Here is a 19,032-nt window from a genome sequence, read left to right on the forward strand (position 1 = left end):
CTGCGGACACAGTACAGGGGATGACCAGAGACTGCGGACACAGTCCAGAGGATGACCAGAGACTGCGAACACAGTCCAGGGGATGACCAGAGACTGCGGACACAGTCCAGGGGATGACCAGAGACTGCGGACACAGTTCAGGGGATGACCAGAGACTGCGGACACAGAACAGGGGATGACCAGAGACTGCGGACACAGTCCAGGGGATGACCAGAGACTGTGGACACAGTCCAGGGGATAACCAGAGACTGCGGACACAGTCCAGGGGATGACCAGAGATTGCGGACACAGTACAGGGGATGACCAGAGACTGCGGACACAGTACAGGGGATGACCAGAGACTGCGGACATACTACATCATATAAAGTCCCAACAGGGCTCCTCCACCCAGAATATCAAATGATCTGACACCATACATCTAGGAAAAGGACTACAACTCCCAGCATGTCATTTTTAACCTACAGAAGGCAGGGGGCGCACTGAGCTCCGAGGACAGGCCACACCAGCAGATAGGACCGGACTGCAGAGCAGGGAGCGCACTATGGGCACATGTCAGGAAAGGGGAGGAGCTGTAAGGACAGGCCACACCTGCGGACCGGACTGCAGAGCATGGAGAGCAGTACACGGACATGCCAGGAGTGGGGAGGAACTCCGAGGACAGGCCACACCAGCAGGGCGGACCGGCAGAGCTGGGTTCGGTGGGGGACTGCCTGCTATGAAGAGCTGCGGAGACAGCCCGCTGAGAGATGGGATAAGGTAGGGAGAACATCAGTGGCAGGCTGCAGTGGGACGGGACAGCCGCTGGCCCTAACATGGCGGCGGTGACTGGTGGAGGACTGTCAGTATCCGGAGAGAGAAGGGATAAGGTAGGGAGAGCATCAGTGACAGGCTGCAGTGGGAGGGGACAGGATGCAGTGGGAGAGGACAGGCTGCAATGGGACGGGACAGCCACTGGTCCTAACACGGCGGCGGTGACAGGTGGAGGACTGTCAGTATTCACTCCATAAGACGCACAGACATTTTCCCCCATATTTTCTGGGGAAAAAATGCGTCTTATGGAGCGAAAAATATGGTAAATAAAAAAAAGGGAGAAACTGTATAGAAAATACAGTAACACCATATAGGGGAAGTAGTAATAGTAATTATTGTTGTTCAGTTCACTAACTCACCAATTAGGTGCAGGTCACAGTACCCACAAAAATACACTGAAAAATGTTTATAGGGGAAAGCCCCCATAAGGAAAAAAGGTACTACCAGATGACCCAAGTAGTTTAACTGAAATTATAGCTTTATTGAAACCACATAGTAATAAAACATTATACAAATGCATATGCCCATCACCATTAAAAACAAGACAATGTTGTCACTTTAAAAACACTGTTCAACAGGTAAAAAGTTTTGGGCATAAAATTAGCTAATCTTACATAATTTTGGGGTGCTGAAAACGAAAATGACCCTAAAAAATGTTGATTGGCTCTAGTTTCCATGATATATTCACCCGTCTAATGACGTAAGCCATTCAAGATTATGATGCAACTTCAGCTGCATATTGCGCAATTGATACTGGTGACCAATAGAAAATTGCATGTATACTGAGATGATGCAATATTAGCCTTTAATTGCATCACTTCACTGCATAAAAGCTGCAGTATCTGTAGCTGATTGTAGTTCGACAGCGTCTTTACATTTCGTTTTATGCTTATATAGGCTACTCAGTAATGCCTCGAACTTGTGTGAATAAAGCAGATAATTTCTGCTATATCTGCGGTGAAATAACTTTTATCTCACAAAAAAGGAGGATAACAGGAATGATTAAGAAAGCCTACAACTTGTATTTTGGCTGCAAGATAGGAGACCAGGACAAGAGCTGGGCACCACATATATGCTGCAATTCTTGTGGGACGGCACTGGAGCAATGGTTGAATGGAAAAAAGGCATCTATGCCTTTCGCTGTGCCAATGATTTGGAGAGAGCCAACAGATCATGTTAGTAATTGTTACTTTTGTATGGTGCCTCCAATTGTAAAAGGGCTAAATAAGAAGAAAAAGTTATCTGTGCACTATCCAAATATTCCATCGGCAATACGTCCAGTTCCTCATGGAGAGGGGCTACCAATTCCTAAAGCACCAGAATCCTTCGTGGTTGAGTCAAGTGAGGAAGAACCTGAAGCGTGTAGTCACGTGCAGTTGTAAGAGATAGCCCTTTCCTCGAATACAAGAGAAAAGCCAAGAGAAGCAAAACCGACACAAACTGAAGACAAAACTAGTGAGAATCCTAAGTATTAAAATGATTCAACTTAGCTTATGGCTATAATTTTTCTTGGTAATCCTATGCAATATATTATGCCATTTAGGCTTTGTTATGTAGTCAATATCACTTGCTTTATATTTGTGGAAAGACATCTATCTATATAATTATTGTGCATTATGTAGTCATTACGCCTATAGTAGAAAACTTTCTGTTTACAGAAAAACTAGAGCCAATTGACAAATTTCATTGTTATATTTGAACTCAGAATGTGAAATTCATTAAGAAATGGATCCTTTTGTTTCCAAAACTGGCAAAAAATAAAAATTTGTTGAACAGTGAAATTAGGAAACCCCTGGGTTTAACTGAAATTATAGCTTTATTGAAACTATGTTTCCACCCGCCACCATTAAAAACATTGATAACGTTGTCACTTGCCGACTATCACCTACTCTGCCCACTTTTAGGCGATCTCTGAAAACCTATCTCTTCAGGGAAGCCTATCCCGCCTTCAGCTAATAATGGAATCTTCTATTCCTCCTATCAGTTCATCCCCCATAGTTGTTACCTTTTGTACCACCAGCCTCTCCCTCTTAGATTGTAAGCTGCAAGGAGCAGGACCCTCCTAACCCTCTTGTATTGAACTGTATCGTTGCTGTATTGTCTCCCTTTATATTGTAAAGCGCTGAGCAAACTGTTGGTGCTACATGAATCCTGTATAATAATAATAACTTTAAGAACTAGGAAACCCCGGGTCAGATGTTAAAAGTACACGATGTCAAGTCCCCAAATTGATATATCTCAAGACTCTAAATCTCCACTTCAGGGAGCATTTAGCCCATTCATTGCAAACATCAAGCAGTGTAGGGAGGTAGAGTCAGAACATAGCATAGGGGATGACAAATCATCAATAATAGAACTTAAGGCTAAGGAAAATTAATAAACATATAGCCATATATATTAAGGCATGTAGGGTATGATAAACCTCAACCAGTTCAGCAACATTAATGAATTTGCAAAATTGAAACAAAAATGAGAAGCATAACAAAAGTCCAGCTACCTACATAAATGCTGTGCGGAAAGTAGTTGACTCATAAGGTAATCAAGTGCGGTCATGCCTTAATATCAAATTAAACGGTAAGGGCCATAGTAATGGTTGGCTAGAAGTACGCCTGACCTTAGCAGGGACCTCTTCTCCCTTGTCTGAGCTATCTGTCGGGGTGTCACTGCTCTCTACAGATTTGTATTCTGAGCCTGATTCTGTCAGTGAGGCTTTCCCTTTGCTCTCTACTGACATGCTCAGAATCCTAAAGGCCTCTTTACTAGTGTACCTTTCTTTTGGCCACTAAATTTATAGGTACAGTACCTAGTGCGACTCACAGGAAAATGAGCACCTGGCTGTCAGGGGCTGCTTGATGCACCACAAAAAACTTTACCTGCTAGTGTTAGCAGAGATCAGGCCTGATCTTGCTAACGCTGCAGGTTTGTGTCTAATGTATCAAGTGACAGTGATCTACTGACACTACCCTTGCTGGGGGGATGGGGAGGGGTGGAGGGGATAAATGCAGGTACTGGCAGGTGTCAGGACGGATCCTGCTAATGCTGCATTTTTGGAGACACTATACCAGGGGCGGACTGACTATTTGGAAACTCGGGCACTGCCCGAGGGCCTGGGGTCAGTAGGGGGCCCCATGAGATGCCCCTGGTACCTTTTTCATAAGCTTTTTTGAGTTTGGGCAAGGACACAGGGGCCCCATGATCCCCTATTGCCTGGGGGCCCCATGAGTTGTCAGTCCGCCCCTGCACTATACTATTGTAGACACTAGTATAGTTTTGATCTGATCAAAGACATTGATTCGTTCAGACATAATACTAGCATTAGAAGTTTATAGTGTGCCTGTTAGAGTGTTCTTGGCAATGAAAGGGTTAAATGTGATGGTAATGTAGTGGCTGACAATTGCTGCTATCTGGGAGGGATGCTAATGTTATCTGAAGTTGTCCGTGACACTAATACAGTGATCAGTAAAAAAAATCTGTACACTGTACTAATGACATTGGTGACAGAACAAGGAGAGGGTTAACTGGGGGGGGGGGAATTAGGGGTTTAAATTTGATCTAACTAAGTGTTTAAGTGTAAAATGTGCTGCTTTTTCTCACATACATGTTTTCTCTTCTCTTTCTGGAACCGAAAATGGCTCTAGGAGAAGAGATTGCATCATTTCCTGTGCCTGAGTTTTGTAAACACAGGCACAGGATGGTCTGTTATTTGGTACAACTGATCAGCAGGTCCAGGTCAAAATCATTGACCTGGATCTGGTGACCGATCCGTGCTGTACCGAATCACAGCACCTCTGGGCCAGCGGGCTCGTGCACCCCCGGCCCAGGAACACGGCAGGAGCACAGATCACGTATATATACGTGATTTTGCACAGGGAGTTCGCCCTGTAGCAGTAAAACTGCTATAGTGCAGATGGCAACTGACTAAATAGGGTAAAAATGTGTTCATTATTTCCTATTAACATTCAGGTAATTACAATGTAGAAAAAAATAGCATTTGTATAGTTTTTTGCTGTCTGTTAGGGAAATTTCTCTTCTTTCGAGGCAGGAAATGATAGAAAATCTCTCCAACTAGGAAACAAGCAAAAAAAGTAGATTGCCAGTATTAAGATGAAAAAATTATGAAAAAGGTCAATATTGTATTTATTCTGAAACAATGGCAATTTGCTTATGATGCTTACATTACATTACAAACTAAATGCCATCCAATTCAGGTTTAGAAATACTTTGATACAGCAAAAACAAAAAAAAACTGAGTTCTACATGTTTTTATCATGTTACAAAATCCATTATGTACAACAAAGACTAAAGAATACAGTTACGTGTAAAGGTAAACCTTGTTGGAATTGTAAGGGATTTATTTTTTTTTGTTTTCTGCATTCATGTCCATGTATATGAACAGTAGCTGACAAGATGGTAGCAACACAATATCGACTATTCCTATGATCCATTTTAACAGTAACATCATTATACATTATGTGTGTAAACTTGACTAATGTCCCTTCTATTACATACATAAATTCAGTTGTCATTGAACTTCACATATAAGTGTCATTGCAGTCTCTTACCTTAATTTCTTTGGCTTGTTGTCTTCTCTGTGGTTAATTATGCTGAAAAGTTAAAATAAAAATATTATTGCATTTCCCTGTAAGGCATATTTAAACTACTGTGCCCCTAAGTATTGCATATGCCTTTGTGGCAAAAGCCTGTTTGTAGTGCACCTGAAAATGTAGACTGTGAAAACATGACTAATCAAGACGTGCATTAATTAGTAATGCATAACCTCAATAATTAAAGTACCTCCCTTGATCTTCGTTCAAAAGGAAATTTTAGCTCTGCATAGACACTGTATTTTTCCCAGGGTTAGGTAATACAAAGCAATTGCAGTTGCTGTAGAAACCAGATGTTTCCATAGGAACTGATAAAGCAAATGAAGGCCTTCATATTTGAGCCTGGAAGTACAAAACCTCAATTAGAATAATTAAATATTTCCTGTAAAAGTAATACAAGAAACGTGATGATGTCAGGGTTACAATATGAACCTGATCAGATGTTATGGGACACAATTAACCATAAAACACTTATTTATTATAGAAACCAAGCTCTCTTTGTTGAATGTATTGAATTAGATTTTTTACATTGAAGGAAACACTGCAATTTGTATTTTAACACTTTGATAACTGCTAATGTTCTTGTGTTCTTTCACTGTATTTTTCAAGGAACGCTATACAGCTGAATGTATATATTTATGTATATACTGTATGTATTTATTTATTTATTTAGCACTAATCGGAGCTAATAGATTTTTTTCATGTGTGTCAGATTTGCAAACCAATCTATAAAATGTATATATTCTATATACATTTAGAGCTGATTCACACTTATGCGATGAGGATTGAAGCTCAGCTTTCACAGCTAATTGATACAGTAGTTGTTCACAGGTTCACATCAGGTTTACGTCATGTTCAGGACAGGATTAGGTAAGGATCTTACCTTGTTCACACATATGTGGTTTAGAAATGGTTCCCATAGAAGCCAATAGCCTGTAATCCGCACCTGAACCTAGAGCCACTGCTCAGAAATCCGACATAACTCTTTTTAAAACTGCACTGAATCAGCACTGCCATTGCACCAGACATATAGGAAGCAATGTTTTTTCAGATGTCATGCAGATTGGATGCGGTTCAAACTGCATCCAATCTGCATATATGTGAACTGACACTAATTGTACTGTTAAGCTAGGTGTAGCAGGTGAGTAAATTGTATCAAATTTACCACTGCAGTGTAAAATGACTCTTAAGGTAAGCACAAAAATTAGGGTCTAAACTATTTATCTATCTGTAGTGCTACCCTCTTGAGGGCTGCTGAGTGTTTTTGAGTTCCCTGTCTGTCCTGAGCCTGCTTTGGAAGTACAGCCCCTGGTGACACCATGCTGAAACTTTGACTAGGAGGACTCTCTGGCTTTGAACCATAAAATATACACCTAGTTTAAGGTGAGCAAATATTCTAATTGTATTGAGGTCAGAGTATAAAGAGTGCAAGCACAAGAATGACAACAGATGTGCATAAAATGAAAATTAAACACCGTAAAAGGTTCAACAAAGTAATAAGGCACAGTAAGGTGAACCCAAATGTCCTGCAGGATCAAAATTTAAACATCAATTCAAGCTTCTGAGATATCTCTCCCCAATTGAGCTGAAGTGAACTATCAAGATGTCAGGCTAACTCACATTTGCGTTCTCAGTTGCCGGTAACTGGGTTTAACTCTTGAGATTAATACTTTTGTTATGAGCAAGTGTCCCCGATTTGTATCTCTTTAAAGAATGATGACAAATCTTCTGCACACTTGATGGGGCCCTAGTTGGCGCACATTAAGGTTCAGATCCCTTCTTGTGTAAGAGCAAGATGTCCTCAAGATGGTGTAGCCAGAGAAAGATTCCTCCTTTGAGGTCTCTTTAACACAAATGATGAAGGCAAGAATTGGCTAAAGAAAGGGACGGAAGAACACTTCAGCAGAGGAGGAACCCCTAAAGTTGGTGAACTAGGCTGGTGAAACAAGTTCCTTTGGAGCCGAAAGAGGCTTGAAATAAGATACTAGTGTAATCCTATCTGCAGGGGCATGTCCTGCAGCCAGAGTCATGTGGTTTCAGGATTGTACTGAGACACTAAAGCAGTAGGCCATAATACAGAACGGGCTAGGCAGTCTGGCTATTACTGTGATAATCTGTTGTGTAAGGTGTTGTGAACTGAACAATTGAAATTAACACAGTCACTTGCAACTTGTGATGATCTGGGTTATGGAACCCTCTAATCTGGTTTGTAGCCTTTGCAGCAAAAGAGGTAGTTTCTCTTTTGGGGGGACCCCGTGTTCTCTTGCTCCCTCCATTAAGAAGTGATGCCAATGACAGAACTACAATCCACCTGCCTGCAGGATTGACCGTCCTGCACGTCAGCAATACCAGCGGTCTGCAGTCCTTCTTTACTTTTGTCCAAAACTGCCCAATCCAGCCTGTATCTTTGGAGTCCTACACAGCCCTCTCCACACACACACCCTTCTTCCACCTCTCACCATCTCCTTCCTGTAAAATTCCTGGGCTTCACAATATATACGCCCCTTTGCCATTTCTTCTGGGAAATGTAGTCTATTTACTCCTTGTCTGAGTGCAAAAGTCCTGCTGACAGCATACAAGTTCAACAAGACTTTGCTTCAATAGAGTTAGAATGACTGAACTGCAGAACACTGCCATCTTGTGTTTAATTAACATCCTGCAACCAGTATTAATGCAGTGTGTTACATATCTATGCAATATATATATAACTCTCTTTAACTGGTTTCCCACAGCATTATCACTCTTCATCATGTTTATCAGCAGTAAACAATGTAGGCTGAAGGTACCTTTACAAAATGTAGATACAGTAAGAAAACAGTGCTGAAAATAATGACAGCAGGTGTGCAAAAGTAAAATCAAACTTTCAATAAAAACAGCCCAGCCATCAAAATGCACTTAAGGGATTCTTGCCTGCTTTTTCCATAGAACAAAGCAAGCATCTAAAGTTCACCCTTGCAGTGATTGTCAGGACACTATACAGTAATGTAAATCTTTAGCTTTCAGGCAGTGTGGTCAGTTTCAACTCTCAGCCTGTTTATAGCACAGACCTAATCACTATTTCTTCCAAGCTTCATATGACTCCATTTTATTTAATCAGGTTTACCGGGGTATGTCCAGATATAAAGTAAACTCCCTGTCTACTGCACAACAGCTAGATTACAGTGATCCAACCAGTCTACCTTATAAAATGCAAGATTTGGGGTGTGCCCCCAGGGGTAACAATATTTTTTATTACAACCAGCTCAGTGTTCCACTTTGAAAAAAAAATCCTGGAGGGCCAGGGACCAGTGGGTAACTCTCGAATTATGCTCACTGACCTGGGTAATTTACATGAGGGGAGTATGGTCTGTATTATTTAGAAGTGGAGAAGAGATTCCAAGGCCCCCTTAATAGCCAGACTGTCTCACTGCACAATATACTATAATATCTCTCTGCTGGCATCAGCTTCTTACTCAAATAGACCACTGGGAGTTCTTTTTCATCTAACATATGGGATAGCACAACACCCAGTCTTACTAAGGCATCAGTTTGGACCACAAACTTCTAGTTAAAATTTGCACTGACTGTCTAAACAGAGCCTGTTTCAAACATTGGAAATCTTCTTCATCCATTGGATTCTACTAGATCCCTATGGAGTTCTTGTTTATGGTCAGGCCAGTTAAGAGCACTGCTACAGTGGCAAAATTAGGAAATAACCTATGATAGTACCCAATGACACCCAGGAAGGTTCCCACTTGTTTTTAGGTGGTTTTGGGGCCAAATAATGTATTTCAGATACAGTGCCTATTCTAACCCTATGGCATATTTTTTTAGGTTTGCTGTTAAGTCTGGCTTCCTTATAGAATTCAGGATAGCCACTGTAAAGGTGACATTCCCAGTCTATACTAAAAATAACCATATCTTCTAGATATCATTCACTGAAATGTAGTTAGAGCTCCTTGTAACCAAAACTGCATTTGGACATACTGTTAAACTTGCACTTACATGAACTAAGAATGCAAACAACCTGTGCCAAAATGGCCATCACGGCACTTCCAGTTACATCTGACTTCACTTTAGTCTGACGTGTTTCGTCATCAATGAGGAAGTCAATTTGATGATGAAACCCATCGACACAAGTGACATCAGACGTAACCAGAAGTGCCCTGGTGGCCATTTTGGTACAGGGTGTTTGAATTCTTCGTTCATGTAAACACAATTTTAACAATAAATAGGTAATTTTACACTACTGCTGCACTATGGGCTTGTATGTTTGATTTCATATGGAGATTGAGAGTATATGAAGAATCACTGAGAAGAGCAGCAGAGTGAAGATTGCATTGAGTATTGAAAGCACATATCGATGTATGCAGGGGAAGGTGCATGCCTAAAGGGGAAGGGAAGAGCACGTGAATTTCTTTGTACACTGGAGGTGGATGGTGCATGGTTGCACTTCAATCAAGAGCATAAGATATATTGATGGGGAGTTATATGCACATTTTCACCCTGTGAGGGTAAGAGTAATTAGTGTGGATAGCAGTGGATACTGTTTTTGTTGTGTATAGTTGGTACACGGTTGTATCACCTATCACATTATGTTTCGAATTACTACACTATATTAGTTTTTTTTTGTTTTGGAGATTGGGGGCAGTGGAGTAGATGATAAAAAGAAAAGACAGAGAAGATTATATGATATACAACGCATGTTTATTGGGAAGAATTGGTGAGAATATATGAAGATCTGTGAAGGACAGGGGCGGACTGACAACTCATGGGGCCCTGGGCAATAGGGGATCATGGGGCCCCTGTGTCCTTGTCCAAACTCAAAAAAGCCTATGAAAAAGGTACCAGGGGCATCTCATGGGGCCTCCTACTGACCCAGGGCCCTCGGGCAGTGCCTGAGTTTCCAAATGGTCATTCCGCCCCTGGTGAAGGATAGTCATGTGCTGTTTTGTGCATATAAGACTGTTATGCCCAGCGGGATGTTTGGATTTCAGCTGACTTTGGGAGCTTGTGACAGTTAAAAGATTTTAGATCCATGCCTTAACCAAGTTTACTTAAAGGATAAGTTCACCTATTGTAACATGTTACATGTTACACCCATATTCAGAGTGTAACTTGTAACATGTTACGATCAGACCGGCCCCTGCTTCTCCCCGATCACTGCTTTGACAGCTAGAGGGGGATCTTCTCCCCCTTGCTAGCTGTCAAATTTAAAAGAATTGTAGCCATGCTGTGCTCCATCCACAAGGCCATGTCACTCATTCACAGGCATCTGTGGATGAGAGACTACAAGTCCACACAGACTTAGTAGCTGTTGTAGCAATCATGCACACAGAGATGGACGCGGTCATCCATTTTGCTCCAAACTCCTCCATTTTGTATCTCTCTTTCCCAAATCAGCTTTCCTCATCCACCCTCCCTCTCTGTTGAGTGACATGTGGTCTGTTTGATGCAGATCACAGGCAGCAAACTCATTGGGAGGGTGTCATGGTTATAAATCTCACAACTAGCTGGTGCCCCTCTGTCTACGATACTCTTGCTGGAGAAGGGGTCGTAACGCCATAAACTAAGCCCTCACTGAGCTTCAAAAGACATTCCAGGGAGTTGTAAAAACAGACTTACATTTAAAAACTCACTTTTCCATATAATTTTATATCTCCAAATAGTAAATACTTACACAAACATGGAACACATATTCGGATGGATCACGATAAGACAAGTCGCCTATCTGACATACACAGGAGAGCAGAAAATTATATCTCCTTAACCATTCAAGCAGATATTTCATATTTCATATCTAACCGTTCAGCAGATGATTCTGGGTATTAATCTACTCGTGGATAGAATGTTATATGTACCTAGGAAAAGTTATTGGCCATAGTATAATTTAGTCAAAGCCTGAGCTCCCCGCCTACACAACCCTGGTTCTCTGAGTCAGGGAGACACCCTGTGGAGTTCCTAGAAAAGCTAAGCTAAACTGAGTTGAGTTGAAGAATTCTTTTTTTTTTTTTACACTGGAACCAACTTTGGAAGAAAACGCCCTTTTGCTCAGATTACTTGAAAGCTGCTTAACCCAAGGCTTTTGGCAAGTACTTTATCTATCTAAATTCCTTTCTGTTATCTCTTTGCTGTGCTATTGCTTTCTGAATATTTATATATACTGTATATTGGCTACATCTTTTTCTGTAAATATTTTTATTGCACCCCTTTGACCTTTTAGTAAAAAATCTTACTTTCTGAAAGTGTTTAACTGTTTCTAAAGCTCTTTAATGCAAACTCAGAACCCCTGCCTCTGAAAAGCGCTACTGTGTGTGTGTTTTAAACTTTGCTATATCGCTGCCTGCGGTGACAGTGGTATACCAACGATTATTCAAACATCATGGTGTTACTGCTGATATTGCCAAGTTTCCTCTTTCTCTGTACAAAAAGGAGGTGGTGGCAGTGTGAAGGGTTAATTGCGTAATTAACCTGACCCAGTAACAATCGCGCACAGGCTGCAGGTACATCAATTGTGATCCATTAGCTGGAAAATCGTTGTGCAGGGTGCAGCTGGGCGTGGCATTGTTACGCATGTGACAGCGCGGTTTTAGATTGGCTAGTCCTTCAGTCACGAGTTTGGTGAGAAGGGCTGGGGTCTGACGCCACGATCGTCACAGCTGTGATCTTGTAGTCCTCAATTAACTACCATGGTGCTGTGAAGCTCCATGGTAGTTCATTTGTTCTTCCTTTCAGTATATCTGCTTGCTTGTGCATCCCGTTATACATCCCGTTAGGCAGTTATACTGACAGATCTACAGGAGACCTGCATGGCACCAGTGAAAATGTTCATTTATTATTTTTTTCTGAAAGATGAACTTATCCTTTAATAAATTTGTGTTTTTTTCATTTGTCTAGCTGTGACACTTTGCAGTTCACCTCTCTTACTCATTCCTCTTAGCCAGAAATGTACCTGATATAAACCCGGTACAGCAATTACTGGTTGACTGCAATATGAGAAAACACCAACTCCACTCTACTACTGATTATATTCAAAAGGGTTGAATGAATAATGATAATTGACTGTTTTTAAAAATTGCCCAGTTGACCACTATGAGATAATATTGCTGGTTGCTGGATAGAAACTTATTTTAACACCTGTTCCTGTACACATTTTTTGTATAAATATTGTATTACACACTTACTGTATACATTAATTTATGTTGTTTTTAGATTATAAGTGGAGTTTGTACATTATTCGCAGTACATTCCCTTTTAGGAAGACCTAATTTGCATAGCTATTAGGCTGCATGGACTGCATAGTTGCCTTTTGTTTTGCATTTTGTTGCTATGCACTGTCCTCTGTTACATATCCCCATATTGATTTGCCATCCCCCTTGGTTGATTGGTAGAAATTTGTTTTCTACAGCCACCCAATGATTGGCACATCTAGGAGTGCATCACAAGTAAAGTGATGTTATTTTGAAACAAATGATCAGCACCAAAACTGACAAGGTCGTGAAGAAGGAATGGTATCTATGTCATGTAATTGGCATCATTTGCATTGTGTAGATAGGTGGAACAGGCTTGAAAAAGGAGATTTCTCTCCTGAAACACTGCCCATTCAAGATTCTCCTCTCTGTTTACCACAAGTGTCAATAATACATTTTTGTTTGTTTTTGTTATGAGGATATTTCTCTGTCAATTTGAATTTTGTGCATCCTTTTCCTCATAATGTTATACTACTGTATATTGCTATGCTGTATTTTGCCTCTGCTGACATGTGACACGGAGTACTGTATAACTATTCTGTGGATTGCATAAAACATTTTCAAATATAAAATAGGAATTTTGACTTACCTGTAAATTCCTATACCCCTATCCTTTAGGGCTTGGGTTTCCACAGTCCTGGCATTACAATCAGTGATTAAGAAGCAGTATGGAATAGGGAACCTTGGGCCAGTAGGTCTGGTCTGTTTGGAAGAGACCAAGGTTCATCCACCAGAAGACCGAGTATGTCTGTCTACCACATACTTCAGGGCTGAATTGGTGCAGCAGTTGAGGAAGGATCTTCATTCAAATCAAGGCATAAACCAGCTTGAATATGAGTCCAAGGAATCACCAGAGCATCCACTGCAAAGCCAGAAGGTCAAACTTATTTAGCTTGTTGTTAAACCTGGAGGCCAGGGTGCCCACATCTGGTTTTCCCCACCAGTGACAGAGATTCTGAAAGATGTTTGGGTACAGAGATCACTTCCCCAGGTCTAGGCTTTGACAGCTTAGAAAATCTGCCTGAAAATTGTCCTTTCTAGGGACAATTGGCTGGAATGTGAGCCTCCACCTTGCAGAGTATAAGACTACTGGTGTTCCCCAGTGGTTTATGTAGGCCACTGCTGTGGCATTGTCTGACTGTACCCTAACTAAGTGACCTTACAAAAGAGAGGTCCAGTATTGTAGAAACAATCAGATGGCTCTCAGTTCCAGAATGTTGATGATAATTAAAAGCTCCACCACGGCCTGTAAGACTGACATCCTTTGTCACCAGCTTACAGGGAAGGTGAAGAGAAGATTTTTCCAAACTCCAGGGCAGGATTTCAGATATACCATGTAAGGGAGACTTTGGTCTGGCTGGACAAAGGCATTGGACATCTATATCCCACATCATGAGTGTGATGAATTCAAGAGGTCTGGAGTGAAACTGGACAAAAGATATTTCCTTGAAGGAGACTACAATCAGGGTCAGAACCCTCATGCAGGAGTGAACTGAGGGGTACTGTTTTGACTGGAGGGTCCTTGTGTGGGAAGCAATCTTCTCTTAGGGAAGGAAACCTCTGGATGTGGCTGTGTCCAAGATGGCCCAGGTACTCTAGATGGTTTGAGAGCTGGAGAATAGATTTTGGAAGGCTGATTATCCAGCCAAAGGTCTGCAGGAAATTAAAGTTTTGTGAACATTGATAATTAAGATTGTGACTGAGAAATCCTTCAGTAGGAGGTTGTCCGAGTAAACTGAGATATGAATTATATACTGTACATGTAACCCATTGAAATGTGATTACTGGCTATGCATTAAAACGGACAGATGGTGGTGGCCTGCCATTCAGGGTCACTCACATGGACAGAACTGCCCTCTGGAACTTGTATGCTGTACAGCAGGACTCAGCTGGTGAGCAGGGCAGTCAGGAACTACTTTTCCCAAGAGGGGTAGCGTGTGGGCGAGGGCATATAAATATCAAAGCCCAGGAGATTAATCAGGGAGAGACTGAAGGAGAAGGAAGTGTGCTGATGGCTGAAGTGCTAAACTGGGCTGCGGAACCAGGGTTGGAGAGAGATTGAGCGTAAAGAGACTACTGACCACCCGATCTGCCACGCTGACAATCTGACAGCAGGAGACCAGACAGGATGCTGAATCTGACCCCATCTGCAGAGAAAGACAGACCGCTACGACCTGCTGGACCTCTTTGATCGGGTGGGAGAGACCCGTGAATCTATTAATGCAGTTCTCCCAGCCGCCATTGTTGGGATACATCTGCATAACAGTTTATCATATAAGCTTATCAAAGGACATACAGTTGCAGGCCAGGATACAGCAGTGCCAACTGAAACAACAAGATTCCTTTTTCAACAAAGCAGGATTCCTATTACTATTAATTTTTCGTTTGATATTCAGAGGGAGTTTTCTTTGTTCATAGACACTTATGCCAATTCAGAGTCAGTTAAATCTCTTTTTTGGCGCATTTTGCCTGAGGAAAAGTAGCTGCCTAATAATTATACACATCTTGATATAGGGTGTTAATCTCATCCTGAGGTGAGGATTTGATGGTTACTTTTTTTGGGGGGTGATACTTGAGGGAAGGAGGAATTTTGCTTGGGGAAGACCAGGGAAATTTGCTGGGAGGCAGTAAATCATGCAGAGTTCAGTGACCAAGAGTATGTAATATAAGGCACTGCATTCAGGGTGCAGTGGTGAGAATTTTGTAACACCTTGTACATTACTCACTCAGAACCGCTATGCTCTGTATGCTGTACTGTATGTTCCATATTAAAGGCCTCTGGATGGTACACCTGAATGCTGTACTCTGTACAAGGAGGTTTTACATTACCTACTCCTGAGCCCTGCAATCTGTATGCTGGACTATATGTTACGTATGCTTTGCCACAGCACTCTGTGTGCTGGGCTCTATGTAACATATTCCTGACACCTGCAATCTGTACACAGGGCTATATGTTGCACATTTATGAGCACAAGGGATCCTTCACATTGAATGTAAGTATTATTCCTTTTGCTGATTTTTTTTCTGCGCCCTGTGTGATACACACTTCTCACAACTGCACAATACACCCTCCTGAGTCCTGTACTTTGTGTGTTACGCATTCCTGAATCGTGCGCCTTGTGTGATATGCAGTCTTAACCTTTTACATTTGGCGATGCTGTACTTCTCTCCTCTAAGGTAGGTATGGCTAGGGGAAGGGTTTGGGCATAGTTGGGGGCGTGAGTTGTGTGGGGAGGGTGAGTTCCTGCACCTATTCTCTGAGAAAAAGAGCCCTGTGGGCACCTATTTTTAATGTTTTACATATTTATACATGCAAAAGGGGTCAGAATGAAGTGATTAGCAGGACCTAATTTTCTGACTAAAGTTCCGCTTTAATATTAGGTGATGAGCTCAGCTTTATCTTTGACCTCACATTAGATTACTCCTCAGGGACCCTTTTCCAGCTGTTCACTCTATTAACTGCAGATTACATGATCTTCAAGTGGTAGGCCTGTTACATGCTCCACCCCACGACCAAAGACTATACATTCTCCTCTGCTCTCCATGCATCCTATAGCTGTATTGATCATTTATTCCTATCTCGCCATATTCTTTGCTGGAATCCTATGGTACATATAGCCTCTCGCCTTTGGTCTGATCACTTCCCAGTAATTTACTACAAGATACTTAAGTACAGTCGGACATCGAGAAAGCTATTCAAGATTTCCAAACCTCTCATGCTAATGACCCCACTCTCATGCAGCTCAAATGAGAGGCCTTCAAATGTGTTTTCAGAGGGGCATTTATTAAGAATGACTCCCAGTTGAAAATTACAGCAATAATAACTCTTCTTAACAGTATTCAGACCTTTGAACAGACTCATAAGCAATCTCCCTCTCCTCAGACCCCTCAACTCACTATCTAAGTGCTTGGGGTCCTAGATCAATCATTTATTCAACATATGGAACTCTCTTGCTGACATTAATATGAATTTTGAAATAAAAGGGACAAATTGGTAGCCAAAACTATTAAACAGAGATTCCTGAACATTTCTCTCAAAAATTTCTTGCCCCTCGCAAAGATTAGTAAACACCTCCAAAGCTATTGCTAAAGCCTTTCAATCTTATTACTCCTCGCTTCATAACATAACCCCTTCATCGCCTGTTTCCTCCCTATTGATACCTTCCATTTCCCTTGAACAATACATTCACTCTACTGCTCTTCCATTCCTCTCAAATGAAGTGTCCACTGTTACACATTTTGAAGGTTCAATTTGTCATTAGATCCCTTCCCTTAAGTAAAAGCTCCAGGCCCGATGGCTACACCTTTCTTTTTCACCTCCACTCTTCTGATACAACTAATGGAAAAAAGAATTCACACAGTTTCAGACATGTGCCCATTTCCTAGGAAATCCTTAGAAGCTTATATTACAGTACTACCCAAAAGCAAAAAAGATCCAAAAGCTACCCAACTACCCAAAGGCAAAAAAATGTATGCGATGGCGATAGCCAACCATCTCTAAACTCATATCACTTTTTATAACAACTAGACCAAGCAGGATTTGTATCTACTAGAGAAGCTAGGGATAACTCACTACCAAATCTCTTACACTGATAGAATACACCAGGAAGCATGATAGGCCACTTTGTCTGCTTGTTATCGATACAGAGAAGGCATTCCATCACATGTCCTCAAGTTTTCTATCATCTACTCTCTCACAGAATGGTCTACCACTCATGCTACTTTTGAAAATGATGGCACTGTATAGCTTCCCTTCTGCAAGGATCAGGGTTAAGAGTATATTGTCAGACCCCATGCATATTCACAAATGGAAACGGAAGGGCTTTCCCTTCGCTTTTCCTTTATCCCCTGACCATGGAACACCTGGCAAGAGCCAATCAATTAATAGACTCTAAATTGGCAATAGTAAATACAAGATAGGTCTTTATGCTGATGACCTATGCTGATAACCCTGATATACCTTTCCCAGCCCTAATTCAGGATTTTAGGACTTCAGTTAGGTTAAGTCAGTGTACATAAGTCTGTACCCCTGAACATTATATTGCAGGACCACGTCGTATCTAGACTTCATCACTCTTTTTCCTTCTGCTATCAAGTACCTTGATGTGCAAAGTTCATTTAGCTTGGACCTTATTTATGATCTTCAATATAAGTCTTTACTTTCTATGGTATCTACTAAATTGAGGGACTGGTTTAAGCTAAACCATTCCTGGTTCAGAAAAATCAACTTTATAAAATGGATGTGGTGTCTCAAATTAACTATATAGTTCAGACCATGCCCATTGAGCTCCCAGAGTTCTTTGTTTCATACCCTTAAAAACTCTATCATACATTACCTTTGGGCTGTTACACCACCACAATTGCAACGTTATACTGGTTAAACCTAAACACTTGGGATACACAGGACTCCCTCATTTGAAGCTCTATTACAAAGCCACTCAAATTATGAGATTGTTAGACTGAATGTACAATACTCTTAGTTAGCAATGGACCCGAATTGAATGAGTTGGCACAACACCTTTTAGCATTATATTGGCTATCACCAGCACATAGTCATCCCTAGCAATCATTTCCTTCCTGTGCCTCTGTCCTTAAAATTTGGGAACAGTAACTCCTCTCACATCGTATCTCATCCTACGTAGGCCACAATTCCCCCACGGTCTGTCTTGTAACAACTCCTTATTTCCTCTTCAAGAATGCTACCTATATTTAAATTATTGAATCCAACTGGCCTCAAACCTCTAACGCAGTTTAGTGATGTTTTGCAGAGCTTACCTGGCAGATGGGTGCTTTATTTTCACATTTGTGAATACCTGCAACGTCGTGGAGACGTTCTCCACCCTCTTCTCCCATTTGAAACCTTGTGTGTAAAAAAAGAAGCCCCTTCCCAAACCATATTGTTAATGTACAACTTCATTCTTTCAACAACTTATCATAACCTTTCAAAGTGAAAGTCCTTTTCCAGATGGGAGAGGAACCTCGGGGTTGTTTTCACAGAGGAGGAAATCTCTAAGACACATAAATTGTCCATGGCCAGTTCAGCTCAGAAACACAGTTATAAAGTACCCACTAGATAGTATCACTGTCCCCATATTTTACACAAAATATATAATACTGTCTCTGATTGTTGTTGGCGATGCCTACCTCATTGAGGGCTCATGAGCCATATTTGGTGGGACGATCATATGACATGGCCTTTTTGGAATAAAGTTTTTAGCATATGCACCACTGGTATGGTGGTAAAGGTCTTCTACACATTTTCCTCATTGTTGCATGATCAGTCACATTGAACTAATGGATATCTATGACCCCTCCATCATGAAGAGCTCAAATGCTTGATGAAAATGTAAGATTTAACAACTCTATAACCATTATTATAGTTTTTAGAT

At 41.3% G+C, this 19,032-nt stretch overlaps 1 protein-coding gene across 1 annotated transcript in view; it reads right to left on the minus strand.

The window, feature by feature from the left end:
- Nucleotides 1–5,708, minus strand: part of DYTN (dystrotelin) — a 50,143-nt gene extending 44,435 nt beyond the window's left edge. The window contains exons 1-2 of the mRNA XM_089671106.1: nucleotides 5,605–5,708; nucleotides 5,373–5,414 (exon numbers count right to left, since the gene is read on the minus strand). The gene's annotated coding sequence lies outside the window, so the exon portion shown is untranslated. The remainder of the gene's footprint in view (nucleotides 1–5,372; nucleotides 5,415–5,604) is intronic.
- Between the last annotated feature and the right edge of the window lie 13,324 nt (nucleotides 5,709–19,032).

This window comes from Staurois parvus, unplaced genomic scaffold (genome assembly GCF_062004578.1).
Source record: "Staurois parvus isolate SC_StPar_1 unplaced genomic scaffold, SC_StPar_1.0 ptg000011l, whole genome shotgun sequence".
Taxonomy (NCBI): domain Eukaryota; kingdom Metazoa; phylum Chordata; class Amphibia; order Anura; family Ranidae; genus Staurois; species Staurois parvus.